Here is a 9912-nt window from a genome sequence, read left to right as displayed (position 1 = left end):
TACTGCAGTGGAAACGGCGAGCTTGTTTTTCTGTCTCCGTATTGACACATCTGGTGTTTTATTCTTGGTGAAACTGAAAATCTCAGCTACTGAAAGCACGGGGCAGGAGGTTGGCTACATTTTCTACTCTCCTGCCTAGGCCCTCAGCTGTGCCTGCGCCGCATTTTGGCTCTGATTTCTGCGGTACAGTCTACCTTCCTAAAACTGCCTGGTGGTTTTTACAAAATCATGGAATCACTTAGGTTGGAAGAAACCCTTATAATCATCAAGTCCAACTGTTAACCCAGCACTGCCAAGACCGCCACTGAACCATGTCCCCAGGCACCACAACTAAAGTCTTTTAAATACCTCCAGGGATGGTGACTCAACCATCCCCCTGGGCAGCCTGTTCCAATGCTTGGCAACCCTTCTGATGAAGTTTTTCCTAATATCCAATCCAAACCTCACCTGGTACAACTTGAGGCCATTTCCTCTTGTCCTATCCCTTGGTACTACGGAGACTCATAATGAAATAAAATGTGGAGGCATATTTTGCCCAGACGTTTGGCCTGTCTATGTTGATTTCAATAAAGCTTATTTTTTTGGCTGTAACCCTAAGAGAGAACATTTATTAAAATGGGTTATGTATATCCATGTGCTAGATTAAGTTACTTTTACTACTATGTTAAGGATAGAATACTTTCTTCTGTAGAGTTTCGAGGATCAGAATGTTTATTTTGCTTTAAGTGGTATTCTGCTTTCTGTGTAAGAATAACAAAGAAAGATTTTAGCAAGATTATGAAGTTCTGATGAGGATTGTCCCCAATGTAAAATTTGCCCAAGTTTCCTATGCATGTATTGTACTTACATGAACTTGCAGCTTTTCCCTGCAGCATAAATAGAGCATATTTTTTCCATTATGTGACTATGTTCTTCTTTTCAAATCTTGTGGTGTTATGCAAAGCAAACCATATTTTTCCTAAGAAACAGTCTTGTAACAGTAATTCCCCAATTTTCATTAGTGCACACAACAGCTCCTATAACTGATGTGCCCATTTGAAATACCTGGAACATTTATGTTTTCAGATAACACAAATAAATCAGAAATATGTTAGTTTATAGAATTTATAAAATCCTTGAAATTAGTTTATTTGCTATAAATGGTAAAAATAAAACAGTGATTGTTAAAATCCATGGCAACTATTCCTTCCAGTTACCCCTGCAACAAAAACAGTCTCCTTTTCAGTGCCAGATGGTAGCCTTGTTTTGTTAGAAGGTATGGATGTGTCTGTGGAAACGTTTTAATTTAGATCAGAAGTGAGCTTTTTAAGTGAATCTCCTGATTCTTCTCATTTACTATGCTTTGTTAAGATTAGTGCTCCTCCAGTTTAAAAGCTACTGAAATGTGTATTGTATGAATGCCACAATCTCATAGGATCAAATACTTTTCTGTATTGATTTACACTTAATGCTGCTGCCTGGTTATGTAGACATTGTCTGCATCACAACCAGATCTGGGAAATCTGCGTGCACCTTCTAGGGAATAAAGGTGGCATAACCTTGTCACTCCATTTCCAACTGGAAAAACAATGTGTGAATTCTCCTGGAAGACACGAGCAGTCCTGTGTTTAGATATGGCCTTGCTGTGGCTTTGGGGCCTGCATTTTGTACCGTGTTTTGGAATCCACAAAAAGACAAAATGTACAGCTATGTTGAAGTACAGAAAAACTCAGAAGGAACTGGTCATTTCTGCTGGAAGGAGTTCTTTCAGGAAGGAAAACAGGAAATGTCTCAAAGAACTGACCTTGGCTATGAAGAAAAATGTAGAAACGTGAGATATACAAAGGAGAATATTATTGCAAGTTGGTGGAATATTTCTAACACAAGTATTTTCAGAAATACAAAAGCTACACTGGTTTGTTCTTGTACCCTTTTTCATGAGATTTTCTAAAGATAGTAAAGCTAGTCTTTAATATTAAAAATATATTGCAACAAGATTCTTGGCTTCTTGGAGAATTCTAATAGTAAGACTATAAATTATTTAGACCTAAGGAAAAATATTTTGCATCTGAAATCATGATTATATGCTTCCCTAGATGAGCTAAATCATTAAACACCCAAGTTAACCATCTAGAGAGAATAGGTGTTTGCTGCACATGGACCTTTTGCAGGTGGTATCTAGAGAACAAAGCTGTCAAGCGCTTCATATTGTGTATCTAGTAATTGTCTCAGATGTATTTCATTTTGGGAATTCTCCCAGTACTTGTGTACCTAATTAAATAAACCACATGTTACAACTGACAATACCCTAATGTCATTTTTTCAGCCTCATTGAGGGTAATAAAATACACTTTCCCTGATGATACTATTCCAGCTGCTACAGATCCCCTATGGGAAGATGTATGTATTTGAGACAAAGCTACAAACTATTACCCTCACAATCCTCAGGCTACACTAGATGATAAAAGAAGCTCCATCAGAAACATCATCAGGAGAAGTTGATACGGTATATAAAAGTAGTGTCCAAGGGGCACTGTAATGGTGAAAATATTTAGAAAGAAGCATTAACAGATCATGGATTTTCTTTGTTTGCAAAGGAGTCCGAGTTTTATAACATTTTTTTTTTCATATGTTTATAAATTTGCATGGAACTCAACCATGTACCAGGTAGAACTCTACCATGTACTTCTACTATATGTCACCCAAATCATGCTTCCTGTAACATACAAAACTCATCTATGGTTTTGGTGGAAACTTCTCATAGAATTAAAAGTGTAAGAGTGTAGTAGTGTTATTGCATGGGTAAAAAATTATGAAAAATCATCTATTCTTGTGTTTCTTGACATTTATGCCATTACCTTCCTATTAGTTGATGAAATGTTGGCTTTAACTGATCTAAGAGAAAAGGAAATTTTTCCACTTTATTTAATCAGATTTTGATTCAGTTTGCCAAGTATCTTGTACATTTAAGTTGATTTGAACATTACAGATAGCATCACAATCTGTATGCATGAGGGAAGTGAATAATGTTCTAGGAAAAAAATTAATCTTGACATTATTTAACTTGAATGTTTGAACTTGCAAATGGAGCATTTTCTTAGAATGGTTTTTGTATTTTATTTCCTTAATTAAAAAGGGAGAATGGCAGCTGTCCACTTAGGAGGATCATTCTGATTCCTACATGGTTTACTGGCAGCTGCATTAAAGTAAGTAGTTGCACTAACAGGCAACTCTCTTCTGCATGGGCCCGGTTTCAGGTTCTGTAGAAAAAAATGCCATAATGTGGAATTTCAAATGACAACTAAACCACACTAAACCTAAACTACTGGCAGAAAAAGTGTGTCTGCTGCTCTTCCCATACATGGGCATGCCTAGCTGCTGTCCTGCCTCCTCTCTCCTAGTAGCTTTTGTTCTTGTTTGATCCCAGAGAGAGCCAGTGCTCCTGCATCACTGGTGGGCCCAGGCCAGTCAGTGCCAGGGAAGCAGCGGGAACAAGTAGCTGTGGAGGGTGCAGGGACTGGTACATCTCCTTTCAGCAGCATTCAGCCCTTGCATCAGTTTAACTGTATCACCTCACCCTAACGGTTACCAAGTTACGTGACCCTAGCCACCATGTTGCTGTACCCAGTGCCTCCTTGCAACTGTTTTTACACACCAGTTTGTTTCTACCCACCATGACCGCCCATCTCTTCCTTGCCTCTACTGTTCCTCTCCGATATGATTTTGCTTCTTGCCTGGTTCCCACTATTCCTTTACATTCCATAGTCCTGTATCATTTCCCACTACTAATGCTGTGCTTTTTCCCCCTTCTCTCCCTTTCCATTTGATTCAGGGTGTTTTCTTCCTTCTGTTTTTTAGCACTTTCCTCTTTCCTGCAAAAGACTGATGTGCTGCCTTTACCTTCTCATGCATGTCTGGAACACAGCATCAGAGTGGCATCCATTTGCTGAGGGAAAACTACAGAAAATATATACGTTCTCTGCAGTGAGAGAGGTAACTGGGTACACTTTAATGGCAGCAGGAAGAGGAATATTCATCCAGTTTCTCGAACTACAAGTTCCTGTTTCATAAAAGTGGAAGCACTGGGCTTTTTTTTCATAAAAACATTATACTATTTTTTTGTGTAAGGAAAGATTTCCCTTAAATCTGCTTTTAGAAACATTTTAGATAAAACTTCCCAAAATAAGTCAGCATGAAGAAGGTAGCTGGCTTGAAAAATATGAACCCAGAAGATTAAATGTTGGCAAAACAATACATGTCTGTATTCCGTCTTTTAATAGAAAACATTAGGCAAATTTAAGATAGAGAGAATGATGAGACTCCATCTGTAATAACAAGGGGAAAAAAATCAAGATAAATATCCAGCGGGCACTACTTCAGATTGGCTTTTACAATTAAGGTTTAATATAAAAGGAATGATAGCTCAATCATTTTGATCTTGTGCTTTGATCTTGGTAGCAGAGTTGAGGTAGCAGAGTACTCTTCTTCTCCTAACACTGTTCTTCTAATAACAGTTGCATTTGCATTCAAGAGGGCTAGTTACATACATTTAATCACGCAGTTTTCTAAAAGATAATCACCTTGGGCCTTAATTTGTTTTCTTACTCTGTACTTCACTAAAACTTGTTTGAATAAATGAGGCTTCAAGACATTTTAGAAAATATAGGAAATACTCTTGTGTCATTCTTTGAATTTAAAACAAACTAGAGAGAAATTCCGGTGACCATTAAGAGAACTAGTTTACTCAACCAGCTAGGAATGTTGCTTGCCAAATGGCTTTCTGAAACTTTTATGACGAAGAGGTATCATGATATGTAAATGTCACATCAAAATTTCAGTCATAAAAATCCAGTAACAATGTTTTACTTACTAATTTCCACAAATAAAGTGGAGGGTTTTTATTTTCAAATTTCAACTTGAGAATTAACCTTAGGAATTATAATTCTGATAAAGTTATATCTTTTTATGAAAAAAATATACTTACTAGCCTGCTGGTTGTGACAGATAGGAGTATGTTCTGATATATGCAACAGATAGTAGTAAGTGATATTTAAGCCATGGATAGATTAGTGTTTCTTTTGACTATGGTATAAGTAGTCTTGTCATTTAAATATTGTTACTTTATTCCCTTCCAGTACAGGATGAACCACTTTGGAGATAAAAATAGCAGGGAGAAAATAAAAGGAACATCTAATTAATTCATTTTGGAGGTTTTTGAAACCTTTGATGTAATATTTTAGGAAATTTGGGAAATTCAGATTTTAGCTGAAATCTGCATGTGTAGATTTTTTTTTTTTTTTGACAGTAAAGCACCTGTTCTGTGAGGCTGGTCTCAAACACTGTAGCAAAACAGAACTAAAAGAATGGTAAATTTTAACTACTAAGGCAGAGTGCTTTAGAAAATGTAACAACTGCTGGCCTATGCCAAAGCTGAGCTTCTAGGTTGTGAAGTATTAGGGGAAAGCTAACCAAGAAAACATGATTCTGAACAATTCATGTGTTCCAAAGTAGAGCATGGGGAGTTTCTGGGAAGCGACACTCAGGGTGAAGGTCCAGGCACTGCTTAGTCTGCAAGGCTAACTAGGGGCTCACATTTACATTAAAATGGAGGAGACTGAGTGTAATGCCTTCAGTAGACTTAAATTCAATGGGACATTCAAATAAGTAGCTTTAAATAGAGAGCAGATGGTGGAATGGTAAAAGCAAAAAGTGTGAGTAGAAGAAAAAGATCATCAGATAAAGCAAGTGAAAAAATACTCAGCATTTTACACAGCACAATATGTTTAAGTATTTCATGCTTAATATACTAACCACTGTTTAAGTGAAAGGAAAAGAGATGATGAAGTACTACTGAACTAGTGCAAACGTGCTTAGTTAAGGCAATGTTAACATCCCCATTGTTTTGTACAATACTTATTCATTTTAAGTACTCAGTTGTTACCTGAAATTACTTTTATTTGAATACTTGAAGTTTAACAACAGAGACACTCACCTTTCAGATACAACTTACAGTAAAAAGTTCTTAAATATGTTTCCCATTTTGTCATACTAACAGCATTGCTTGAGAATATTTAGGTTATGTACTCTCCTCTCCCACTTTCTATCCTACATCTCAATTAAGGATGGAGAGCATTTAAATCAATTAAAGGTAACTCAGAGGAGAAGAACTAATTTAATTCACTGACAAAATGAGCTAATCACCAGGGAAAGAAAGACTGCTGGTACAGACTCCCAAAATACTAATCCACTACTGTCATACCTGTCAGCAAGGCACCAAGGGAAGAACCATTTTTTTCCCCCTGACTACTGTGGCTTTTTAGATGCTGGCTGCCATAGGTTATATTAGTGTTCAGTCATAGGAATACACTGTGAAAATAGCTGGAGTGATCAGTGGTCAGCAAGAAGATTCCATGACATTTAGCAATAAAACAACTGTTAAGCCATGCCAGAATGAAAAAAAACAACAAACCACAACCAACAGCAAACTGGTATTAGAAGCCTTAGAGTTTTGTGTATTGATGCTCTCTAACTTAGTCCTATCAGACAGCAAGATGGTTAGATTGGTTTAGCTAAAGCTTAAAAGGGTTGGTAGTGAAATAAACACCATCACTTCCTGACTGCAGTAGAGACAGATTCTGTTTCAGACCAGAAGCAATCTAAATTATGTTTTTTGCTGCTGTAACGTGAAACATTTTATTGCTCTCTTCCCATACATGTGTCCAGAAAGGCACTGACCTCTTCAGGATCCTATCTGAAGAAGAGAGGTCAGAGACAAAGATGCATCTAAAGCTGACTTGAGATGGCATGTTTTAGGAGGGGGTAATAGTTTTTGTTTTAATAGAAAGACTTACTTTAGTAGGTCATTTAATCTTACTAGTGTCCCAATGTAGTGTTAACTGTTTCATGAAGAGAGCACATGAGTAGGTGGAGTGAAAGTCTTCCTGCAGTCCTCACCCTGAAAAGCAACATAATGTAATCTCTATAAATTAATTTTTTGAAAATATCATATAGTACTTGACTCTTGTCTTTTTATTAGAAAACAACCACAAGAAAGACACAAATATGTATTTTTGGTAGTCAGACTTGTTAGCACTAAGATTAAAGCAATACTTACTAAACATTAGGATTAATACTGCACATGTATTAAAGCTAGTTGCTCCTGAGCATCACTGTCTTATTCAGCTGTTTGATTTTTGTTTACAGAGACACAACATTGGAAACAGCACTCACAGAGACAGTAAGAGTCTAAAAATTCCGGTCATCTTAAGTCACTGTTTCCATGTGGCTTCCTTGCAAATTACTTAAGAGACGTATGAGATACTAAAATTAGTTGCTAAGTTAACTCATGTTCATAATAATGTCAACCATTTAGTTGAAGAGCCAACACTAATAAGTGAACTATTTCTTCTCTGAGACAATTTGCTATACCTGCAAGGCAAAGGTGTGTATAGGCACTAACTCCCTCTTACATGGCAAAAAACCTTTCAGTGTGAAGGGCTTATGATATGTTACGTGTATTTAATTTGAATTGTTTTTCTGGTACAATATTTTTGATGCAATTGTTCACGACTCATAACTGCAAGAGAAATAAACGGAAGGGAAAGGTGGTTATACCTATGCTGGAAATAAAAGTATAAGTTTCACAAACCTGCTACATTAAGAAAGGGAATTTAGATAAGTATGATGGGAAAAAAAAAAAAAGGAAAAAAAGCACCCTTCTGTCTCTTAATCTTTTCCAATTTTTACTTTTCTGTTCTGCCTTGATTTTGTCCACATCATCTATAAAAGGAAACAAAAGCTACTTTAGGATACAGTTAAGTGTGTGGTTGTTTTTTTTTTTTTCCTTTGGGTCACTCATGTAATGTTAGAAACGTAACTTGCAGTTTGCATTCAAATAAAAACCCCATCAATTGGCTTACATTCAAATTCTGTGTTATTTGTGCTGGCCCTTCATCAGACTCTGGTGATGACTGTATGGAGGGATTTGCTTAACAGCTACTCTTAAATCATGTAATGTTAATCTTTAAGTAGTAAAGTTGATAAAACAATTTACAACTTATTGCTATCAAAAGCAGGTGTTCTTGGTCTCTGCTGTGTAGTCCCTCCCTTCTTTCTTGTGTTAGTTCACCTTCCTGTGAGCAGAATGAGCTTGCTAGCCAGGACAGAATTTTGTGATATGGTGAAGCTAAAATAGCTGCCTCTCCTGGGAAAGAAAAAAAGATTTTGCTGTCTCCAATCTATTCCTTCACTTGTTCTGTCTGGGACTCTAGGATTTTGTTAGGCAATTTTAGTATTTCTGTGTAGTGAATCAGTAGGGATTGCTGAGGTCTATGGCATTGAGTCATTCTAGGACCCAGCTTCCTTCCAATTTTTCTTTGTCCCACAGTGGAATGCTGGAGTGGATTGAAAGTCTATGTCACTTCTAACATGTCAGCTTTCTTCCTGAAGTCCCTGTCTGTTCAATCCTGTGAGATATATGTTAGAGCTCTTATAAAAATAAAGGTATGACTGGTAAAGCTAGGATGTTTTGTCTGTTCTGTTTTGAAGTATCCTTAAAGTTGCTATGTCTTCCCATACTTCTTTGGTTCAAGTCCATGAGTGAAAAAAATGGAGGGACTTTCAGGCAAAACATATAAAGAGATTCACACATGCAAATGCCTTAGGGTTACTGTGGTGAGGAAGGAGACACAGTGAAAAATATTTAGTGAATCTTCTGGTGGTGAGTTACCTTGACAGTTGTTCCTACTTCTATCTGCATGGAAAGACCAACACTATAAAAGATCACTGGGCCCATGGGTAAACACAATGTCTTGGCAAAGCACCAGCACGGTTTCTCTGAAGGGAGATACTGAGATGGTCACAGGCTTCCAGCAGGTTTGTGAGTCAGGAAGTATGTGGACAAAGACAAAACAGGGTACATACTTGTATTTTCTAAAAGCATTTGTGCAGGTTCCTCACCAAAATGTGTTAAACAAAGTTACCATGGAATTGGAGTAAATGTCCTATTATGAGTTGGAAATCTGAAGGATGGAAACAGAGAGTACAGTTTAATGTTTACTTTCCAGGGTGGAGAAAAGTCAGCAATGCTGTCCTCCAGAAATGCTTGGGTTTACTGATGTTGTTTTAGACAACCATCTTTTATCTTCTTCAATGACCCAGAAAAGGGGGTGTACACTGAATTATGCTTGGATAGTGTTAAACTCCTTAGGGCAGTCACATGCTGCGCTTGTGGAAAGAACTCCAGAATGCCTCACAAAAGCCAATGGGTAAAAAGCAGATAGGCTTTGAAGTAGATCAGTGTAAGGTAAAGCACAGCATTACCTTTCAGGCCTGGAAGTGTAAATACACAAAGTCTTGAAGTCACTGTTGCCAGCTCTGAAATCTTTGGCTCAAACTGCAGCAGCAACCAAAAAAAATGCACTGAACAACAGAGATGTAAGGCATCATTAGGAAGAGTACTGAGAGCAAGACAGGAGGCAATTTGCTGCTCTGTGGGAAGTCTCAATGTACTCCTATCTTAAGTACAGCATGAAGCTCTGGTCTGCAAGGACACAACAAATTTTAAAAAGCGTTGAGAAAGATAACTAAAATGATCCAAGGGGAGAGACTGGCAGTCTGACAAAGTAGGGACTAAAAGGGTTTGGATTCTGATTGTGAGAAGACACGGCTGAGAGGCACATGATCAAATTTTACTAATCAGTAAGGCCCTGTTTAAGATGAATGCAGAAATAATGTTCTTGACACAATGGGTAGTGGGCTTCTGTTATCTGCCACTGAAGTGGTCTAGAAAATACAGTGTCAGCAGGTTCAAGAAAGGATTAGATAAGTTAGTGGACAACAGGTCCATAAATTGATTCTAAAGGGACTAGACAGGTGTGTACCATCCATATACAAACCAGACATGTTGTATCCCTATCATATACAGCAGCTGTA

Source organism: Falco naumanni, chromosome 2 (assembly GCF_017639655.2).
Source record: "Falco naumanni isolate bFalNau1 chromosome 2, bFalNau1.pat, whole genome shotgun sequence".
NCBI classification, from domain to species: Eukaryota; Metazoa; Chordata; class Aves; order Falconiformes; family Falconidae; genus Falco; species Falco naumanni.
Note: the sequence above shows the minus strand (reverse complement) of the source record.